Here is a 23,215-nt window from a genome sequence, read left to right on the forward strand (position 1 = left end):
ATTTGTAGTGTGCCTCTCTTTCTGTCTCCTGCTTACAGATCAAGATCTGAGCTCTCAGATGTTCCTGTCAGCATGCTTTTGATTCACCATCAGGACTCTGACCCTCTGAAACTGTAAGCCCAATTAAACACTTTCTTTTATCATGATGTTTTATCACACTAATACAAAAGTAGCTAAGACAAGTCTTAAGGAGTCTGTTCACTAAGGAACATCAGGGCCATTTCAATGAGAATACACTAGAATTGTCTCCAGGATACTTTTAAACTCAAACCTATCAGGAATTTCAAGTAAAGTGAGATAAAGAAATGTAACACTTGATCTTGTGCTTGAATGTTATGGTAAAGAAATGTTCTCCATAGACTCATATTTGAGTGCCCTTGGCCCATAGTTGGTGGCCTTTTTTGGGGAGATTATATGTATGTGTACATGTTCTTGTGGGCATGGAAACCCAAGGTCAATGTTGAGTGTCTTTCTTTTTCCGTCTTCACCTTATTTTTTGAATAAAGGCTTCTTGCTGAAACCACAGCTCACTGATTGAGCTAGACTGGCTCTCATAAAGTCCTAAACATCCTCCTGTCTCTACCTTTATAGGGCCGGGATTATAGGTACATCTATACTCTGCCCTGTTTAATCACATGAACTTTTTTACATGAGTGCTAAAGATCCATACTCAGGTCCCCATACTTGTGAGGAAAGGACTTTATCATTTGAGCTATCTCTATAGTTCTGTCACATAATTCTAGCATCAGGTAAACAGGGTGGCTGTGTGATCAAAAGATTGCCCACACTGCATCTGTTGGACATTGATGTTTGCACATTTCAATAGTAGCCCAGGACCTCCTAGGGCTTTTTATTGAGTGAAAAAGAGGATATGTATAGGGACAGTGAGGACGTACTTGGATCCCACCCTTGTGGGGGATCAGGATGCCGCAGACAGTAGGGCTTTTCTCGTATCTCCATAGCCAAGAAGAAAAACAAACAAACAAGGTTCCTTGTATTGTTATCGATTGAAATTCATCTATACTCTGCCCTGTTTAAAAAGAAAGAATGATTTGCTATGGTATAATTCAGCAAACACAGTGCCAGTCTCCTTTGCTGCATTATGCAATAGCATGGAGAAAAATACACATCCTACACAGTGCTTCTCTCTTGTTCTGGGGATAAGTCTTTGTTTTGGAAATAGTTGTGAGAAACGTAACTAAAGCAACAGCAGTTCTTGGTGGCTTGCTATTTCCCTTCTCACTTGAGGACTAGCTGGATAAGGAACTAGTCACCAAGATTTTTTCCGAACTTTCTTTCTTTCTTTTTTTTTTTTTTTTTAGAGCTGAGGACCGACACCAAGATTTTTTTTTATGTGGAGCCAATGGAGAGGTGACACCAGGGGACTGGGTGGAGTCTGCACAACTTCAACTATAAGACACCATCTTCGCCATACATACCCAGCATGATCTCCATTTACTTTCATCTCCTGCCCCTGTTTCAGTGATAGGCATCAAACCAGGGCCTCAGACATGCAAGGCAAACACAACGAGGTGGGGCCATATCCTCAGCCTCACCTATGGTTCATCCATGAATGTCATCTCCATCAACTCGAAATAAGTGATAGACTTGTAGTGCCTAGTTTAGTTATTTGAGTATTTCAGGCTTATTTAATAGATACTGAATCAGTTCTGCATTTCTCTTTATCCCTTCACATTCTTGAAACTTGAAGGACAGTGATTTAGATTCAATCTCCCTGATTTTTGTGAGTCAGTGAACACCTAAATATTCAAATATGTCTTATGGAAATATATGGAATACTCCACATTCTGACCCAGACACATTTTATACATACTCAACCAAGAGTAAATTTTATGTGATAATATCCTACTCTGTGAGAGGTGCTTCCATATATTTTATTATTTTTTAAATAATGGATATATGTCTATGTATGAGTTGTACACAAGTTTAGTACCTATGGATGCCTGAAGAGGGCGCTGGATCTACTGGAGCTGGAGTGATAGGGGGTTGTGACCTGTCTCATGTGGGTGCTAGAAACCAGAGTCCAGTCCTCTGAAACAGCAGAGTACTCTTAACCGATAAGCCACCTTCCCAGCCTCTCTTTGATGCTTCCCATCCTATCCAATAATAAGTAAACATACATGCCTTTCCCCATATGCTAAGCTGATTTAATGGCCTGAAATTGGAACCCCCACAAGAGCTCTGAGGTCCAGAATTATAATTTGTTCATCCAAACTTCTCTTAGAGTTCCTTTGTACATTAGAATATCTAGTCATGAAATGTCATAAAATAAGTAATTTTTTTCTCAGATAAAAATTATATCCTCTTGGACAGCATTGCCCAAACTATCCTTTGATTTCCCTCGCTGTGTTCCTCATGCTGCTGAGAGCACAGCAGGCTAGTGTTAGCAGTGTGCCAAAGGACTGCAGAATCTATAAAAAAAATTGTGCTTTAATATCTTCACTGGAGGAAAGAATAAGGAAAAAAAAGGAGTGGAGTCGGGGTGGAGTGGGAAAGAGGAACAGAGCCATTTCTGTTAGTCTGTAAAAGAGGTATAGGGACATGCTGGCACCCAGATCCCATGAAGCTTGAAAGGCTGCCAAGCATCAAGGGGCCAACCAGAATTTTGTGTGGTTTATATTTTATCCCTTTAAGCAAAACTGCTAATGGGGGTGGGGGGGAACACTTAAATCAAGATGGCAGTTTAAGTCAGAATGTTGTTTCTCCCTTGATCGCCAGCCCATTCCCCAAATCTTCTGCAAAATTTGCTCTCCCAATGTATTTATGTAATGAAAACAAACCAATTACCCCATAACCAGAGATGCCCACAAATTCACCTGAGTTTTCTGTAGCACTGATCATGGATATACAGTTGAATTGAACTTAGGGCTAAATACAATGGAATTCATTCCAATTGGGCTTAAGTCATTGAGAGATTGGAATATTAGACATGTGGTACTGCATCCTATGGTTGGAAAAGCAAGAGACTAAACAGCTCTCAGAATAGTTGATGGAGCTTCCATGTATACATGACAGCTTCTATGGGCATACTGAAAAGAGCTATCGATACTCAGGAACAGCCCACAGTAAGAAGTACTTTGGGCAGGGCTTTGAAGACTGAGTGGAAGTCATTAAAAATAGAAGGATGGAGGATATAGCAGATGGTAAACTGATAAGAATGGATACTACATTTGGCTTTAGCTAAAAGGCCAATACATGATGCAGAATCCAGATTTAATATGTATGCATATACACATATTTGACATAACATGGGTGTAGAAGGGAGACTTTGAGAGAGAAGAAGAAATCTAGAGAGTGGGGACTGGGGAATAGGAGAAAGCACTATGAGGGGTTAAGAAAGACAAATGTTACATTTTCTTTCATATTTAGAAATATTTGTATATTTAATATATAATATATGTATATAATTATATATATAAAATCATGAAAACAGAAGGAGAGTTATGGGGGAGCAATAGATGAACCGAAGTTATGCAGGATAAAGGAACTCAATAGAGGAGGTAGATATGACTAAAACACAGTGATAGACATGTAAGAAAATGCCATAATGAAGCCTATATTTTGTGTGCTAACAAAAAATTAGTTAACAAAACAGACAAAGAAATTAAAATGAAAAATTCACTTGGGATTCAGGGTGGTGAAGACTACATGAATTTGGCTGCCTGGAGCAGATAAGTTGCCTTAGGGATTGGTTAGTGGGCTTGTGTTTTTGTTGCCTACAGGTTTTTTGGTACAAACAGTGGGAATCAATTGATAATAAGTATAGAAGACACTGGGTGTCATGGCAGGAACTCCTGTGTTTGTTGGGCATTTAAACATGGAGTGGTTTGTTTCCTTTCTCATTGTTCACTGTGTGTAAATATTGTTCTCCCTAGGGATCAAGATATGGAGTTATAGTACTGGGAGGGCACTCAGGTTATTTATGCCCTAATCATTAATTTTATACATGAAGAAACAGAAGTATAAGTCATTGGTTAAAAGGGAACTTTCTGGGAAATTGGAGAGTACTCAGCCTTTTTGCATATAGATAGGAAGCAATCTTCCTGCCTCCTTTGTAGGGACTGGCTCCCAGTCAAAAGAACAACAGCTTACTGTTGATTTAAATTGAGCAGGAAGGAAGTACAGGGGCAGGTGGGTGTGCCTGATAATCTCACTATTCAGGGCACAGAGGAATGTGGTGTAAGAGTGCCTCCATTGTGGAAATCTTCCAAGAGCCTGGAGCCACAGAAGTGCAGAAGGATCTAGTAAGGAGGCAGAAAATAATGTCAGATAATTGTGCTGTGACCCTGTTAGGTTATCTGTAACACCCCACCAGCATGGGCAGAAGGTGGTTCTCTCTGGGGATTTAAAAGAAAGTGTTCTACAGTTGGTATTCAGGGATTCTTTTCTGAATTTCACTGAGGTTTGGGGAAGAGGTCAATTCCTACTAACATATGGAACCTGGGGGTTTCAATGCCTCCAGAGATGTATCTTGTCACTACTACTCATCTGTAGAATTATGGCCACAGAAAAAGGCTTCCAGAAGTTACCACTTAGAAGAGTTTGTGAAACATTTCCTGTCACTTAGTACTGTCAGGCAGACTGCTTCTGATTTCCATGGGAGTTGAGCCCTATCCAGCAAGGCGCCATTTAGAATCTAAGATGCATTCATCCCAATTATAGGACTATGAGCAAAAGGCATTGACAAACATGCATGGCAATGTAAAAATGAAGCTTGTGTCTTGTATGCTAAAGAAAGTAGAGGGGCAAAGTTCACTTGGGATTCAGGGTGGTGAGGACTATAAAAATTTGGCTAACTGGAGCAGATAAATTGCTTTATGGCTTGCTTGGTGGGCTTGTGTTTGTGTTGCATACAGGTTTATGGTATAAGCAAAGTGGGGCTGAGCTGATATCAAGTAGAGAAAACACTTGGGTATCATGGCAAGAACTTCTGTGTTTATTGGGCATTTAAACTTGTAGTGACTTGTTCCTTCCATTGTCAAGCTATGCAAATCTTGCTCTCCCTAGTGATCATGGGGCTCTTCGTGTGCTGTCCTTACGCTCACTGATAAAAGCAGGCTTGGGGTGAATATGAACGATCTAAGGCAAAGGTTCTCTTCTGAAGGAATATTCCAAGCACTCTTACCCTCTGGTCTACCTGGGCCTAGCCCTCCAGCATGGGAGCCAAATCCCAATCTGAGCCAAAACAAACCAGTGCAGTTTCACTAACACTTCTTTGTGAACCAACAGACCTCTAGTTTATGAAACTGACACAGCTCTGTGGCTATTTCCTCACTGCTGAGCAAGTTGCGCCTCTTTAGCAAGTTCAAGAACAAGGGAAAGACTACAAAAGAGGGAGGTGACATTTCTAAGAAGCAAGACTGCGAAGCCTTTCCCTTCAATTTGATAGAGTATGGTTGAAGAACAAGGCTATGAAACTGGACCACTTTCTGGGGACTACTGTGGGAGAATTAAGACTTCTTTAACTTGTAACAGGACAACAAAGGGACCAGATAGGCTCCATACACTATCCTTTCAAATGATTTTTGCCATGAAACCTCCAGTGATAGATTTTGACCTTGACTACAGGCAAGTAGTGTTAATTCCTTTTCTCATTCCCATAAAGGTCATGGCTGAAATGTGACGGCTGAAAAGTGTAATGTCTTAGTGAGCACAGGGCAAGCCAATCCCATGGAGAATGGTGATATGAATCTCCCTTTAGAAGCAGGATGTTTCTAGGAGGAAAACAACATTTCTAATGGATTTTAAAGGATTACTGCTAGAGACCTGAAGTGCCAGAGTATGGGGATATTCTGGGGGGCCCCAACCCACACAGAGGAGAAGGGAAGGGGGGATGGGGAAGGATTGTGGGAAGGGATGACTGGGAGGGGGAGGGTAGTGAGCAGGATATAAAATGAATAAGTAAAAAAAATAAATTAAAAAAGAATTACTGATGATTTCAGAGAAAAATATAAAATGAATAAAATAAGATTGCCATTTTCCTATACAGCACTTTATCACCCTAGTGATACATGGATTAGCTCTGGGACCCTGATCCTTGCCAAACACCCTTCAGAATACGAAGAGCTGTTGTATGAGTCAGATAGAGTCCAGGCCTTGTGTTGTGGCCAGACTTCTGGCTTCATCTGCAGACTGTGTTCCTGGACTTCCTTGGAAAACCTTCCTTAGTTCTCACATCCTTGCTGTTTCTGGATTCTTTAATAATATGAATGCTTTTGTATAATTTCATGACTAGGATTCAGGAGGCATTGGGAATCTTCCCCCTCATTCAAAAATTGAACATATATACATACATGTGCAGAGAGAGGGGGCTGGGAGAGAATATGTATTCATTATACAAACAATAGCTTTCATTATGACACTTCATACATGGATGTCATACCCTTGGCCGTATTTACCTTGATATTACCTTCTCTTGTCTTACCTTCCTCTCCCATCCTGTTTTATGTCTGTAAAAATCACTAGAAATATTTCAAAGTTTACAGTCATGGAACAGAAAATTATAGGTAGAGAGCAAGATGTAAAAATAGACTCCTTTCTGGGGACTAACCTGGGAGAGACTCACATAGAAAGGGAAATGATACTCTCCTTCCTTTTGACTGGTTTGTTAATCCAGCAAGAAGATGTTGCTAAAACACCGGGTAGGGAACGATGTGGGAAAGGTATGACCCTTAGAGATAATTCTCACATTTCATCTTGCTTCTCTGATCTGGTTGTTTCCATCCAGACTGTGGACAAAGGAAGTAGAGGACTTCTGCTGGTGGTCACCAGTCATATCAGCTGACCACAGAATGAGAGACTTTAGGAGCACTGGTACACAGAAGACCCTAGATTACCAGATGATTTCCATTTGAAACTGAGAAAACATTTGTATCGTTGGTTTAGCTGTACTGATGATGAGGAATGACAAGAGATATACTGTGGATAGTGTGAATGATTATAGAGCACCATTGGGAGTGAAATAGGCTCGATTCAGAAAGACTGGAATCATGTTTTTCCCTCATGACTTAAAACACACACATAGTAAGGATGTTATTGGACAGGAGTGTAGTCAGTGGGAGAGAAGGAAAGCAATGAAGGGTAAAGGTGGCAGAAAACATATATGAAAATGTGTAGAGGTGGTGCTGATGCTAAGGTCCTGTTCCCCAGTTGGTTCTTGATTTGTCAGTAATGAAGCCATGGCCCAATTGCTGGGTAGAAGGAATAGGCAGGACTTCCAGGTCCCTGGAGTCAAAAGACAGATGCAAGGAAAGGAGAGGGAGAGTTCAGAGAGAGAAAAGACAAGCAGCCATGTAAGATCTTGGGAGGAGCAATGACCAGTGGCTGGTCCTACAGGTGGTCAGGGATGTTTAGCAGGGACTAGATGTGACTAAGCAACTAAAGCTTAGAGCAAGTGGAAAGGTGTGGAGATAAACATAGTGATAAGGGCACACTTTTCCAGATGGGAGATAGCAACACCCAGCAATTGTGTCAGAAGGCAAATTGAAATTGAACAACTGTATGTGTGTGTTTTATCTATGTATTCAAGGGAAGCTGGGTTGGGGCTGATAGTGCAGCCCATTCCCAGAGCTTAGGCGGGGTAGCAAACCAGCATGCAACAAAAAAAATTAATAATAACAATAACAATAATAATAATAATAATAAAATCTATTATTCTGTTCAATGAGTTAAACTTATTAGAAAAAGGAATATTGGATATCCAGGAAAAATGAAACAACATCCAGTGCTTCTGGAATCCTAGGGATAGTATGAAAACATCTATTAAAGCACTGCATAACTTTAAAGGGAGAAAGTATAGGCAGAGGTGACAGCCTATGCAGAGCCCTCCAGCGATTACATGGAGTTGGGGCTAACCCTGGGTCTAACTCCGTGCCTCGCCCATTCTTGCCTTTAGTAAGTTCCTCTTAGGAGGAAGCACACGAAGGAGCATCTAGTGGTACTGCTGCCTCCTAAGTGTGCTTTTCCCAGATCAAACTCACACCCAAAGCAAACTCTTGGCTGGGGACATGGCCACCTGAGCAGTGTCATGTTCTGTGGCCTATCTTTTCTGTAGCTCTCTTCCAAGTGTATTCACTGCAACCTCTTACTTTTGGACCCAGGAATATCATGTGACATTTCACATCTGTGACAGCTATGATGACTGAGGGTGAAGTGAACAATGCAATCTCTCTCCTGGCATTCTGCATGCATTATTTTACAGTCCCCAAAACAGCTCTGAGAAGTACATATTTTATTCTGAATTTGACAGGTGTATAAAGACCATCCTACAAAGCGTGTCCTCAAACACAGACATGCTGATGAATGGGCAGGTCCTTGACTTGTAAAGTTTAAAATCATGGTGATTAGAAGGTAAAATTTCTTAGGTCATCTGTGGTAAACCATATCAAACAGGGAATGGATGTCCTTTTACTGTTAAATAGAATTCCTTGGAAACAGCAGAGAATTTAAAGTACTTAGCATGTAAAAAATTCTTTGTGTGTGTATGTGTATGTAAACATATTTGTGTGTATGTATGTATATATACATACATACATACTTGCACATATATATACATACATACATATGTATGTATATGTGTGTGTGTGCGTGCAAGTATGTGCATATATGTCTGTGCATGGCCAGAGGTTGATACCTGAGTGTGTCATCTCAAGGTACTCTCTCCCATATTTTTTGATACAAGGTCTCTCATTGACCCCGCCAATTCAGTTAGAATTACAGGCCAGGATGTCCCAGGAATGCTGTCTCTACCTCCTTTGTGTTGGAGTTGCCAGTGTGCTAACCATTTTAGCGTGTTGAGCATTTTACAAACTGAGCCATCTCCCCAGCCTCAAATTCTTTCAAAGTAGAGATGAATATTCCATTTGAGCAGGAAGAAGGAAGACTAATCACAAGGATCTCCTGGCTCAGGACTCAGAGAGCCATACAATGTGATAGGTACCTATCGGCCGAAAGCTTCCCATTCTGTGCGGTGAGATATTGCTATCCTCACTTCAGACATGAGAAACTGAGCACAGAGAATGTTTTCTTCTTTTTTCAGGGCCGCAAAGCAAGAGTGAGAGCTGTTTCCACATCCCAGTGTACTGGCTCTAGAAAGGGTTTGTCTCGGTTGCTGTGATTCCCTTCCCTGTCCTTCATCAACCCAAAGACTATGTAAGTGAGGGGGTTGTTAGTCCAGTATGAGGAGAAAACACCAAAGATTGCCATGATGAAATGAATCTGAAAAGATATGAATTTTAAGTACAGAAAGTAAAACACAATAGCAGAGAACAGATGTTTTACAACTCTTATGCTTCTGGAAAACTCTGTCCTTCGATGGCAACTAAGCTAGTCAATTTAAAAATTCTAAAATCATCCAATCCCTACAGCCAATCAAGACAGTCTTCCCAGGAGGTTGGGTAACTGGATAGCCTTCTACCCTTTGGACCCTCTGAGAAGGTCCTGAAGGAGGTGGCATGGATTAGCAGAAATAGAGTGGTTTTCTTACTAGGTGATTAAGGAAGTTGAGGCTCAGAGTCAAGATTCCCCCACGGGAGTCAGACATAGAATGGTAGTCATAGAACACTGCTCGCTACATAGCTTCTAGGTCTTTACTCTGCCTTAATAACAGAGATGGGCATAAACAAATGTACCACAAAAACCCCTAGAAAGCCAAACCAAACCAAACCAAACCAAACCAAACCAAACCAAACCAAACCAAACCAACAAGAAACAGAAGACAAAGGCAAGCTGACATGAAAGAATTTCAGGAAGGCAAGTTCCTCAAGAACTGATAAAGCACCTACCATCTTTAGCACACCCTGTCCACCCTTTGACTCTGATTCCAATGCATCCAGAATCTTGGATCAGGATGGAATCATTTCTGCCACAGTTTCCTAAAAAGCTCTCGTCCTTCTAGCTTGAACTTTTTCTAATCTGCTCCACCGGAAGAAATAGATCCCAAATATTTCTACGTAGGCACTTATAAGAGAAAATGCAGGCATGGTCTCGCAGGTAGCCTACTTGGTACACTGTAGTTCTAAATAAGAAGCATGATACGCCATACCCCAGAAGTCAGAACAGTGAATGCTGGCTTGAGTAGCCAGTAACTGACTTGTGGATAGGTCTCCATTCTCCTTTACTGCTTTCATGTCTGTCTTCCACATAGCCAAGGTAATGTGCTAACCAATCACAGTTGATAGGCTTCCCCACACAATAAAGCAGACAAGCTTCCACAAAACAGTCTACGGAGTGGTTTATCTCTGTTCACTTTACTGACCCATGGGCATTCTCATGGGCAGTGCTGTGTTGTCCAGGGATGCCTCAGTAATGATGGTGAGAGCTAATCCCTTCTCTCATTTTATCTTTAATGTTATTGTTATTACTGGGTGTGTTTGTTTATCTGTGTTTAGGTATGTGCATGTTCACTTGGAGGCCAGAGATCAGCCACAGGTGCTGTTCTTCAGGAGCCATTACTGTATCATTTTGACACAGGGCTCCCCTGGAAGGGTAGTCTGGCTAACCTGTCTAGCCTTTGAGCCTCAGAGATCTTATCTTCCAGTGCTGGAATTACAAGCATGTACCACCATGCTCAGGTTCTCATGAGTTCCTACACTCCCATGTAGGCACAGTAAACATCAGGGAGTGACCCCATTCCCTCCCTTTCATTCCTCAATGTCATCCACTCAAGCCATCAGTGACAGGAGCTGTTTCAGTTCCCAGCTGTCTCAGCTTTTGCCCTTGGATCCACGAGTGGCCTTAGGTCTGTTAGAGTCACCTTGCTTTGCTTCATCTAGGTTTATCTTGACATCTGATGAGGCAGCGTCCCTAGGGAGCATTTTTTATATTTCTCCATATGTTGCTTTTTGTCTCCTGCAGTAAGACTTGTGAATTCTTCCACAGGCCAGCACTGCAGCTTATGTTTAGTGTGGTCTTGAATAATAATATATTTAATTAACATATATGTTATTATATTAGTTCCATTGATTCCTATCTTCCCCTCAGTTGCAGAAATGATATTTTCTCTCTTTTTTTCCCAGTAGACACTGATGCAGTGTCTCTCATCTTAGGTCATGCCTACTTCTGGTATTGCTCAGAGGTCTCTTTTGTTCAAGGTCAGGCTTGTTTCCGTCTGTATCCCAGATCTTTGTGATGGAACACCCTACGTTTATGTTTCCTTACTTTCTAAGTGACTGCTTTTCCTCATTCTTTTCACTTTTACAACCCTGCATGCATAGGTAATTTTGCTTCTATAATCCTTTTTTTTTAAAAAAAATACAGGCTGCCACATATAGACCACTGAGAACGGAGGTCAAAATATAAAATAGAGCTCTGATCCTCAAATTATTTATAACTGAATGGGTGATACCATGAGTAGGCAAGTTTTGTATCATTTTGAGATAGGGTCTTGCCCCAGCAAGTTTCAAATTTACTGGAATATGTATCCTTCAGCCCCTTGAGTGCTGGGATTGCAAGCATGTATCACTATGCCTAGCTAAGTATATGTCATTTAAAAAAGTTTTTTAAAGTGGTAAATAGTAGTAGGTCCGCTAAATGGACATAATATTAAAATGACTCCTAATGATGTATTGTTGTGCCTATAGATCAGTCCTCATTAGAGAAACTCCTTCTTATGTCTGGTGGCAATCAACACAAACCGCACAACTGCTCAACATGTAGAGAATAAAAGACTATGGCATGTGCATCCCTAATGGGACAACCGTGTCACATCCCCCCAGAACCCATGCCAAGACTCATGGATCTCTACTGGTGAGAGGGGGTGGAAAGATGGTGAGAGCTAAAGGTGTGGATCACTTCAAAGAAACAGTATTTCCTGGACACCACTGGGCAGATATACACACAAAGCCACAGAGACTGTGACACAAAAGCCTATCTCTAGCTGGGGAGCTATTGGCACTTGACGGCTGCTGGGAGAAGGAAAGACAGCTTTATTTAAGGGCGTGACACCTGAATGATCTGCCATACTGCAGACCAGGCTTTGCAGCTTAGGAACTGAGCAATGCAAATTGGACCCAACTGGCTGAAAACAGAGACAGATAGACACCACGACCTTGTGTGAGTGGAGGGTGGGTCTGGGAGAAATTGGGAGAGGGATGAATATAATCCAAATGTGCTGCATGAAATTATCAAAATCATAAAAGTATTAAAGTATAAACCAGTGGTAAATATACAAGGCATGACATTAACTATGCTATCCATGCTTGAATGTACAGTTTGGTGCCATTAAAGTCATTCTTATTGTTTTGCTCTCACCACCCACTGTGTTCTTAGTTACTCATGGTTACTACAATAAAGTGACCTTACAAAGGAAGGAGAAAGGGTTTATTTTGCTCACGGTTCAGGTCTAGTCCATCATGGCGGAGAGGTCAAGTTGTCAGGAATTTGAAGTACCTGGTTACCTAGTCAAGTGAGTACTTGACTCCAGAGGCCAGAGCAAGACAAAGACATGTATCTAACCCTGTCATTCTCTGTCTTATTGTTTTAAGACAGGGTCTCTTACTGAACTGCAAGCTCACCACTTTGACCAGATGGCTGACTAGAAAGTTCTTAGAAAGCACCTGTCACCGTCCTGCAAGGCTAGGTGGGGTTGCAACCTTGCATAGCTATATTAGGATTTAAAAAACAAAACAAAACAAAACTGGGTGCCCCATAGTGTTAGAACTCTGGTCCTCGTGTGTATAAGGTAATCGCTACCTGTACAACTCTGGCTGACTCCTTTTCCATGAATGTGAACACGGATGCACGTGTGCTCATGTGGTTGTGGAGGCAAAGGGCAATCTCAGGTGTTATTTCTAAGGAACCTTTCATCTTCCTTTCGAGCGAGGGCCTCTCACTGAATCAAAACTTACCAAGTAATGTGGGCTGGTTGGCCAAAAAGCCTGAGGAATCTGCCTGCCTCTGCACCCCCAGATCTAGGGTCACAGACTCCTCTCATCATGCCTAGCTTTTCTCTTTATTCATTCCCCGCCCCTGGGAATTGAATTTAAGCCCTCATGCTTGCATGCTAAGCACTTTCTTGGCTGAGCTAGCTTTTCAACTCTAGTCCCAGCTTATAAAACGGATACGCGTTAGCGAAGACCATAAAGGCGTTATATGGTGGCATGAAATGACATGGAGGCGTGGTCTCTGGGGCGCTGAGGGTACCACCTGCAGCACAACGTTCTGCGTCTGCTAGCAGATGGCCTCAAGTGCATGTTCTCAGAGTGGCAGGCATCTTCACGCGGACCTCCAAGACTGCTTTTTAACTGTAGTTATTCAGGAGCTGTTAGGTGTCTGTGAAAGGCCAGCGTCTGATCTAACCCACCCACACTAGTGCAGTTATGGTATCTGTCACTGCGGCTGTCACTCTTCCAGCGTCATCTGACATTCTATCTCTTGCCAGTTTTTTCTTCAAATCCTTTTAGAAAACTATTTTTTACCCCTGAATTTGTCATTTTACTTAAAAAGAGAGAGAAAGAAAAGTCACAAAAGGGCCTTTTATATTTGTGTCTGTTTTTTACTTCCTTTTCTGTTTGAAAAATTTCTCCGTGTCATCTATTGACAGGAAAAGTGATAGATGAATTTGATTTTTGTACATTTATAGTTTTTTTTTAAAAACTTGCCCCTTTTTGAGACAAAATTTCACCATGAAGCCCAGCTTACCCTTGACTCACAGAAAGCCCTTTGTCTCATTTTCCTAGAGTGAATTGTTTCCAGAACATAACCTAAACACATCAGTAAACTACTGATATGGGTTCACTTATTTTTGAAACAAGTTCTCATGTGTTCCAAACTAGACCCAGCATTTGTTCTGTAGCTGATCATGACCTTGAACTCCTGATCCTCCGCCTCTACCTCCTGAGTGCTAGGATGTCAAGCATGAACCACCACACTCTGTACAGTGTGAGGGTCTAGATAAACTGTCTACTATCTGAGTTGCACCCCTAGCTGAATATGTTCTAGAGAATTTATCATGATTTAAAGGATGATATTTTAATGATATTTTACTTTATTAATATTTTAATGGTCTTGTGTAAGGGTGAGAGGGAAGGGAACTATAGTAATGGAGCCATGGCTGAAATGCACAGGAAGAAGTCAAAGCCAACTTCAGCGTGGACATCATTTAAGTGGCCTCCCTGGATCAAGGCTGCAGTAACCAGTCAGTGCTAGCTTGCCAACCTACTTGAGACCATCAGACACCATCCCCATCCTGTAAAACATGAAGTCTGAGGCTTCTTCTATCTCTGACATTCCATAAGACTATTGTTTTTATTCCTAGCTGAATGGGACTGTGCAGCTTATCCACTCTGCATGGAGCGTCCTGGACAACATGCTGAAACAGAGTTGACCATGTTCTTTGACATTTAAGAGGCAGCACAAATGTTGGCTCTGTAGTAGAGCTGATAGCTCCAGGACGAAGGCCATTATCTTGATTTAGTGACCAATTCCCACAACTGGTGGTCATATTTCTCACCATGGGTCTCACAGTCCCAAACACTGAACAGAACCATTCTTTCTGATGGATTTGTTTTTTGAAGGCTAGTGCTGCAGTCTGCTTCCTGGGTACTCTGTGACTGTGTGACCCCTGGGTGCTGCTTCACTAACTGTGTAGGTATGCTAACCTGTCAGATCACCGATGTTTCTGAAAAGCTCCACTTAAAGAATTCCACCCACTCTGTCTCATTTATCAAATAATGTTAGTGTCCATAACACAAGGTCAGTGCGTCCCCTGCCTCACCATGACAGGGTGAACTTGGAGAAGTAAATAGGAACCCCTGCCCTTAACCTTTTTTTAAAATAGATATTTGGCTATAGTTATAAAATTTTAATTCTGAATTAGTAGTTTCTCCCATTGTAAAATTTATTTGAAGAAGTATTGATTTGGCTTCTGAGGAATACTGATCTTTAACTGACTTACAGTCTTTGCTGACTAAATCACTATCAGTCCTGACTTGAAGTAGACTCTGATGAAGCAAACACATGGCCCCAGAAAGCAGATGAACAGCTGTCATTGATCCCACTGTGCTCAGTTTAACGATCTCTTTGGTAGCTTTTCATCCTGGGTTTAGAAGTTCAAACACAGATTACAGGACATTGTTTTAGGAAGCTCAGAAATGGACCTATCCCACAAAGGATTAGTGAGTGCATTTACACGATGAGGTAGTGACACGAGGTGCACCCAGGGGAAAGGCCATATGAGGACATGGCAAGAAGTCGGCCATCTACAAACCAGTCATGAAGCCTTCACTGAATGTCAACTCTGCTGTCCCTTTGCTTCCAGTCTCTAAGATCATGGGATCAAGTGTCCATTGTGGGAGACACCTAGGCCGCAGTGTTTTATTGTGATACCCAAGCAGAATAAGAAAACGTATCAAATGTCATGCATACCGTTAGCTCACAAAGCTGTTCGAACCTTTAGGTAGGTGTGGGAATGATCTCATAGGCTAGAAAAAGCTCAGGGAAAGCAAGTCCTTTCTGTGAAGCTGCATGGGGTAGTAAGTGGGCAGGAATGTGGGTGTTCCTAAATGGACTATGCCCAGTTCTCCAATTCTGTGAGGGAAGATTGCTTTCTAAAGAGCTGAGCTTGAAGAGGGGTGTGTGTGTGTGCACTCGTGTGTGCGTGTGCATGGGTATGTACAATGTATACATGTGTATGTAAATGTGTATATATGTACATATATGTATATATGTGTGTAAGTGTTCATATACAAGTGTATACACATGTATGTGCATATGTTTAAGTATGCATATATGTATATATGTATATAGTATGTATGCATATGTGTATACATGTCTTTACGGATGTGAATGTGTGTGTGTGTGTGTGTGTGTGTGTGTGTAGGAAAGGTAGGTACATCCTATGGTTGCTTGTGTATTGGGGAGGGAGTATCTCAAGGTGAAAGCCAGAATAATCTCAAGTGGTTCAGCAGTCTGAGAGGAAGTGGAGACTCCATTCTACTTTTGAGAGTTTGTACAGTTTGGGGCTGGGGAAAGTAAGGCCTGGGACTCCCATCATACTAAGATACTTTTCAGACAGAGCGGTCAGAAGTTTTCTACAATTGACCCAGGAAGAGGAGACTGCAAGCTTCAGGATCATATTGGAGGAAGACTCTATGGATACCAGGGATTCTAGACAAGCCTTGGGGCCTTCAGGGTTTGGTCCCTAGCTTCCTGCAGTGCAGTTGTACCAGGACGCCATTGTTGCAGCTTCCGTAGAGAAGTGACTGGCATGGCAGGCTTCCTAGCAGCACTGACCGTGTAAGAACCTTGGAGATACGTTCAGCGTGTTCCAGCTCAGTGCCTCTCAGAGTGCCTGTGAGATGCTAACACACACCCCCGTGCACCAGGAAGGCTAGCACACAAACAAGCCGCATGTGTTTTCTGAGGTCACGCAGCTTAGGAACTAGAAAGCTCAGAAACCCGAGAAGCAAAATTTTGAACCTGGTGTCTAGAAGTCTGGAGCAGGCTGAAGCCCCCCCTTTTTTCTACCTCTTTCTCAGTTTATTTCAGCTCAACAATGAGGTATAGCACCTACCTCACAGACTCAGTGGAGCTTGTGAGGGAATGCTCTGCGGGTATTGGTAAAGTTTGTCCAGTTTCATGGCTTAAAGATAAGTAGAGAAGAGAAAGGCAGGGTCAGAAGAAGTGAAGTGAGACTGTACTAGGAAAGGTCACCAGTCTCTCTGAAGCAAGACAAACACATTCTCATGGCTTGAATCAGAATCAAAGAAAAGAAGGTGCAGGCATGAATCACTAAGTACAGTGTTCCCTGAGTTCTGGGTGCTTCCCTGTGCCTCAGCACATGGAATACCCTGTAATGAGTCCTGGATAAACCAGTTTGTAGCTGCTGATGTTTGCTAAGCTATCATGACACAGAGGTGCCACCTCATTGCTCATTGAGATAAAGGGCTTCAAGGATGTTGCTGACACATTTATTCAGGCTCCTTATTCTGGTACAGTTCATCAAAACTGACTCAAGGTGTAGCATTAAACCTGTATATCAGGCACCAAGACCCCAAGATGAGAGCTCGCTCCTTTGCTCAATGTTCAAGCACCATTTTATTCTGCATCTGGGTTGATGGCCTGGATTTGAATTAGACCTCTCCTGCAGTAAATGACTATATATATATATATATATATATATATACACACACACATATATATACATAAATGCATGTATATGTATATATATGTATATATATTCTATAATATATATTATATACTCTGTAATCTTACCTCCTGTGTATCTCTGACATGATTTCCCAGGTTCTCTCTACCTTTTTTGTTTTGCTGTTTTGAGATTTTTTTCAGTTACTGGCCAAAACTAGCCAAGTAGGCTAAGCTGTCTCATTAGCCCTGTCTCTACCTTCCCAGTATTGGGGTCACAATCATGCTGTCATCATACTCAGATTCTTTTCTTTTAACACGAGTTCCTGGGATTGAGCTCTGGTCCTTGTGTTTGCAAGACATTCACAATTCCTATTGATCTATCTCCCCAACTCTCAACTCTCTGCCTTTATCTTTTTAACTGAGCTTTTTAGAAGATATAACCTTTCAGAAGGATCATGTTTATTGGTTTTAATGGTAATGACTAACAAATGAGTATAATGTCATTCAAATAAAAATATAAATACATGGGCTGGAGAAATAGCTCAGAGGTTAAAAACATGGGTTGCTTTTTTAGAGGTCCTGAATTCAATTCCCAGCAACCATATGGTGGCTCATAAACATTTATAATGAGATCTGGTGACCTCTTCAGGCCCACAGGCATACATGTAGGTAGAACATCAAATACATAATAAATAAATAAATCTTAAACATAAACACACATGCAGTAGCAAGCTGTAGAAATGACCTCTGAAAGAATAGTTTTAGAAGCATATGTAATGTGGCAACACACAGAACCTCTTAGAAACCTGTTCAATTTTCCACAAGACTGATTAAAATTCAAAGGGGAAAACAAAAACAAAAACAAACAAATAACCAAGGAAAAGCAGGATGAAGAGACATAAAAAGTATAGTTCAAAATCACACCTTCCTATAAACATCATGTTATCTATCATGAGGATTCTAGCTTATTGAATTTACATGTATGGATATAAGGGGTGTGGGTTTGGGCTATGGAATTAGAAAGAAGATCATGAAGTGGGGAAGAGGTGATGAGAAAGGGGAGGGGAGGGCACATGAAACATGGAGGCAGAAAGGACATAATAGTGGTGTGGAAGGTTTAAGAGGTCAGGAGAATGAGGGGGGTCAATAAGAACAAACTTTATTTGAAAACACTATAATGAAACCCAATACTGTATACTGTTATTGGGCAAAAGTTAAATTTTAAAAAATCTTGCTTTTTCTTTTGTGGGTAGGTCATGAGATTAGGTACACTCTGATTCATTGGCAGTTCAGAGGAAAGTGCAGAGAGTCAAAACAGCTACCCTAACATTTATTCAAAAATTCCCATGTTTACATCTACCCTCTAAGAACACAATCAACATACATCAAAACAACTGGTAGGTGGTTTGCAGGAGAAAATGTAGGAAAAGATAGTGGTATAGTCAAAGGAGACGTCAGGAAGCCTCATAACCCTGTTCTTATCTCTGACCCCAAGTCACCAGAAAGTATGACTGGGTCAAAATACTATGTGTGATTTATAGGTCTACTTAGGGTGAGGCTGTCATTCCCGTGAGAATGACAGAGGACTTGCTTCATTTCCAGAGGACTAAGACATCACAGAAGTGATGTTACCGGCATCTGTTTAACTGAAGCTTAGCAGGGACCACAGATAAAAGGCACCATTGCCTGGCAGGGTTTGGGAGGGATTGGAAGATCATAGGTCTCTGAAGAACACAGCACAGATGCATACCTCTCAGCCCCAGGTGGCTCTGATGGGACTCAAGACCATTTCTATGCTGCATGATGAAGAGGAAAAACAGCAGCCAATGTTGTTGCAGGTAGAGAAGGAGGAGGCTTTCTCTGCCAAGAAATGTAGCAGATAATTCCATAGGCAGGCCCTGCTCAAAGGCCACCCTTGTTTTCTATCTCTAATACATAGCTAACATATATATGGGCTGGTGGGAGGGAGAGAAGAGAAGAGAGGGGAGAAGAAGAGAGAAGGAGAAAGGAAGGAAGAGGAAAAGAAAAAGACTGGAGAGAGAGGGAGTGACACACACACACACACACACACACACACACACACACACGGGGGGGGGGATTCAGGAGCATCTAAAATGGTCACAGTCCATCATCTTCATTTAGATTTAGCCCCAAATATTTCAAGTTGATTTTCTGGAGTTTGTTTCCTAATTTTTAAATATTGTAATTGCTCCATTAAAACTCACTGGCCAGCCAGCCAGGGAATCAGGTAGGTGATTTTCACTCTCCTTCCCAGCCTCCAACTCCACTTCCCCAGTCTTACCCCCAGCTTTGTAGCAGACCACGTGCAGCAGCCTCACTTTCCTCTCTGCCCCACTGTAGGGGAGTAAGAAGATCTCCTACAGCCTTCCTTCCTTATCACACTCCTCCCACCAATGTCCAAGACTCTCCTTGGAAACAGAATCGCCATGCCAGCCAGGGATTCGGCCACACAATTTTAACTCTCCTTCCCATCCTCTGATTTCAGTTCCCCAGTCATTCTGAGGCCCAGACCACCTGCAGGGCCCCACCTTCCCTTTCTCCTTCCATTCCCTGTGGACTCCACAGATTCTCTTGGCAGATGCAGCCTTTTCTTTCTCCTATGGATTCTATCAACAGCACACACCTTTACTTGCCCTTCTCTCTTGCCTCTATTTCTGCAAATCGGCTTCCAAAACCTAGAACACATTTTATTCCAGAGTCTCAGTGCTTACATTTGGTATGGACCCAGCAGTACTAACTACCAGGTGGCATAGCCACCACATGCTCCCAAGATTCAGAGAAGGCAACAGAAACCAAGGAATGGGAAATCTACCCAGCAAAGACAAGAGCTGATATCACACCTAGAATTATCATCATCCTCAACCCAGATGTGTTGATACAGAGTGAAAACCCAATCATCAGCCAAGACAGTATGTTACCACTAGATCTAGCAAGTTTACCACAGTAGGCCCCGAGAAAACCAATAGAATCGAAGAATAAGACAAGGACTTTCGCATCCTTTTGCTACAGGCAAGAAACAGACCTTAACATCAAGGATAGACATCACCTCAGGATAAAAAGATGGCAAGGGGTTGGGGATTTAGCTCAGTGGTAGAGCGCTTGCCTAGGAAGTGCAAGGCCCTAGGTTCGGTCCCCAAGCCCAAAAAAAAAAAACCAAAAAAAAAAAAAAAAAAAAAAGATGGCAAAAGATATTCCAAGCATAAGAAACAAGCCTGTTTAGCCATTTTAATATCTGGCAAAACAAACAAAACCATTTAATGAGTAACTAATCAGAAGAGATAGGGAAGGGCACAATATACTCCTCAAAAAAAAAAATCCACCAATGGGACATTCTGATTCTAAATATCCATGCACACAATGGCATCCAAGTTCATAAAAGAAAGACTACTACAGCTAAAATCACATATTGACCCTTATACAGTGATAGTATGTGACTTTAATACCCCAGTTTCACTAATAGACAGGTCATGTAGACAGAAACTAAACCGAGAGATACTGGAGCTAAATGATGTCATAAAGAAAATATACTGAATAAACACTTAGAGAGCATTTCACCCAAATACAATAGAGTATATCTCTTCTCAACACCTCACGGAACCTTCTCCAAAACTGACCACATTCTCAGGCACAAAGCAAGTCTCTCTCAACAGATACATGAACACTGAAGTAACATCCTATATCTCATCAGACAACTATGGATTAAAGGTGGACTTCAACGACAACGTAGACAACATACGCTCTACAAACTCATAAAAGCTGAACAACTGTCTACTCAATGACAAAAACAGGTCAAAAGGAAGATTAACAAAGAAAGTAACAATGTTCTAGAATTGAATTAAAATAAAAATAAAACATACCCAAATTTATGGGACACAAGGAAGAAGGTTCATAGCACTAAGTGCCTGTGTAAAAAAAAATCAGAGAGATCGCACATTAGTAATTTAACAGCACACCTGAAAGCTCGAGAATAAAAGGAAAAAATAATGGCCAAGAAGTAGATGGAAGGAAATAATCAAACTCTGGGCTGAAATCAATAAAATAGAAATAGATACACAAACAAGAAAACACAAAGAATCAATGAATCGGAGTTCTTTAAAATCAATAATATTAACAAACTCTTAGCCAAATTAAAAGGTTGATGGAGAAGATAGGAATGGACAAAATTAGAGACAAAAAGGAGGAACATAACAATAGATACCAAGGACATCCAGAGAATCATAAGGACACACTTAAAAAAAAAACAAACTTGTGCTACACCAAATTGGAAAATCTTGATATAGGCCACCTAACAAAGTTATATCAAGATCTGAGAAGTAACTTAAATAGATCTATAACCCCCAGCAAAATAGAAACAGTGATTAAAAGCCCCTCCCCCATCAGCCCAGGGCAAAATGGTTTTAGTGCAGAATTCTACCAGACTTTCAAAGATTTAATGCCAGTACTCTTTAAATTATTCCACAAAATATAAACAGAAGAAACATTGCCCAGCTCTTTTTACAATACCACAATTATCCTGATATACAAACCACATAAAGTCTCAAAAAGAAAGAGAATTACAGACTAGTTCCCCTTATGAACATATATGCAAAAGTTCTTAACAAAATACTTGCAAACCAAATCCAGGAAATAAAAAAAAATAATCTACCACAATCAAGTAGGTTTCACCCCAGAAATATATCGATGGTTCAACAGACATAAATCAATAATGTAATCCACTCTATTAGCAGACTAAAATCTCATTAGATGCAGATTTGACAAAATCTAACACCCCTTTATGATAAAAGTTCTGGAGAGACTAGGGATATAAGGGACATATCTAAACATAATAGTTTATAGCAGACCTATAGCCAATTTCAATTTAAATGGAGAGAAACTAAAGCATTTCCACTAAAATCAGGAACAAGACAATTGTCCACTTTCTCCAAACCTACTCAATGTAGTATTTTAGGTCTTATCTAGAGCAATAGGACACCTGAAAGATCAAATAAATAAAAACAGGAAGATGTTAAAGTATCTTTATTTGCAGACAATGTAATTGTAAACATAAGTGACTCTAAAAATTTCACCAAGAAACTACTACAGCTGATAAAAGAAAATCTTTTGGCACAATAGTAGGGTACAAAATTAATATGCAAAAAATCAGTATCCTTCTTATATATGAATAACAGACTGAGAAAGAAACCAGGTAAACAACAATCCTTTCACAATAGCCTCAAAACAAATAAACAAGCAAACAAACAAAAAGAAAAATGCTTGGAGGTAATTTTAATCAAGCAAGTGAAAGAAATTGAAGAACATATCAGAAGATGGAATGATCTCCTATGCTGATGGTTTGGTAGGATTATAAAACTGGCCACCCTACCAAAAGCCATCTAGATTCAATGCAATCCTCATTAAAATTCTAAAACAATTCTTCACAGAACTTGAAAGGACAATTTCAGTTTCCAGTGGGGGGGGGCAAAAACTCCACGATATCTAAAACAATCCTGAACACTGAAAGAATTACTGAAGGTATCACCATTCCCCCGATCTCAAGTTGTACTACAGAGCAATAGTAGTAAAATCAGCGTGACATTGGCATAAAAATAGACATGTTGATGAACAGAACTAAGTCAAAGATCCAGACACAATGGATACCACGTTTTGATAAAGAAGGTAGAAATACACACTGGGAAAAAGAGCCATTCAACAAATGGTTCTGGTCACACTGGATGGCTGCATGCAGAAAAATGCAAATAGATTCAGATTTATCACCTTTCATAAAACTTAACTCTAAGCAGATCAAAGACCTCAACGTAAGGCAGATACACCAAACAGGACAGAAGAGGAAGTAGGAATAGTTTTGAACACATTGGCACAGGAAAAGAGTTCCTAAACGGAACACCAATGGCACAGGCACTAAGACCAACATTAGTAAATGAGACCTCATTGACCTGAAAAGCTCCTGTATGGCAAAGGACAGCATTCAGACAAAATGTGAGGCAATGGAATGAGAAAATATTTTTACTAACTATACATCCAATAAACAGCTAAGATCTAGAATATGTAAAGAACAACAACAATGACAACAACAACAAAATATCAAGAA

The 23,215-nt window shown here is 40.9% G+C and overlaps 1 protein-coding gene across 4 annotated transcripts in view; it reads right to left on the reverse strand.

Moving 5' to 3' along the window:
• The window catches only part of Chrm3 (cholinergic receptor muscarinic 3), a 447,786-nt gene that overhangs the window by 64,542 nt on the left and 360,029 nt on the right, over positions 1-23,215 (reverse strand). Inside the window, exon 1 of one of the 4 annotated variants that reach the window (XM_032885106.1) lies at positions 16,532-17,110. The exons of the other annotated variants lie outside the window; for them this stretch is intronic. The gene's annotated coding sequence lies outside the window, so the exon portion shown is untranslated. Of the gene's footprint in view, positions 1-16,531; positions 17,111-23,215 lie in introns of those variants that run through there. 4 annotated transcript variants of the gene reach the window in all.

The sequence above is a fragment of the Rattus rattus genome, chromosome 14, assembly GCF_011064425.1.
Source record: "Rattus rattus isolate New Zealand chromosome 14, Rrattus_CSIRO_v1, whole genome shotgun sequence".
Lineage (NCBI taxonomy): Eukaryota > Metazoa > Chordata > Mammalia > Rodentia > Muridae > Rattus > Rattus rattus.